We start from the raw sequence: 1,038 nt of genomic DNA on the forward strand, positions 1-1,038 counted from the left end.
TTTTCAATGTTTGTAGTTTAGAATTGGACTTTTTTACAAAATAATCATCTAAAATTTAATAATTTACGAAATAATCCTATCAAATTTGTATTTGGCAAATTAACTCTCAAAACGCGATGAATTATTTATCCCATTCTGAAAGACTGTAGGGTCTTTTAAAGGCGGTGAATGATTCACCGCCTTCTTCATAATTTTTTGGAAAGGAGAAAAAAAAAATGAGGTTGTTAAAATTGTACGTAGATTATACGGAAAATAAAAAAAACGAGGTTGTTAGAATTGTGGCTGCTAGGATTGTGTGTGGAATATTAGAATTTTTGTTTGATTGTTAGAATTGTATGGATAGATTAGTAAATTTTTTTTTGATTGTTAGGATTATATGGATATATTATTAAGATTTTCAATTTCTTAAGATTATATGTGATATTTGATTATTAAGATTTTTTTGATTGTTAGGATTATATGAATAGATTATTATAATTTTTCGGTTGTTAAGATTATATATGATTTATTGAAATATTTTTTTAGTTGTTAGGATTATAAAAAAAAACAATAAACAAATGAAATGTGAATAATTCATCGCTTTTCTGAGAAATTATGCTCTTTATGGAAGCGCTAAATCATTCACCGTTTTTAAGAGATTAATTTTTTAAATATAATTTTGGCAAGATTATTTCGTAAATAATAAAATTTTAAAAAGTTATTTTATAAAAAAGCCCTTTAAAATCTATATTTCTTTTTCATAAAGCACGCATTGGTCGTAGTTAATTAATAATAGTAATATATTGAAACGTGCAAGGCAGGATCAATTATATAGAAATGCATTATAATATATATATATATATATTGATATCAAAAATTAAATTTAATTCATAATTTAAACTCTTAATTTTAATGTAAAATAGATGAATAGGAATGCTATTTTTAACAATTTGATCATAACCGTTTGTTTTTATTTGAGATATTTTTTAAACAAATTGATTATAATCGTTCGTAGGATTAAATTTATAGATGGATAGGAATGCTATTTTTTAATAAATT

The sequence above is a fragment of the Ananas comosus genome, linkage group 21 (assembly GCF_001540865.1).
Source record: "Ananas comosus cultivar F153 linkage group 21, ASM154086v1, whole genome shotgun sequence".
In the NCBI taxonomy this organism is placed as follows: domain Eukaryota; kingdom Viridiplantae; phylum Streptophyta; class Magnoliopsida; order Poales; family Bromeliaceae; genus Ananas; species Ananas comosus.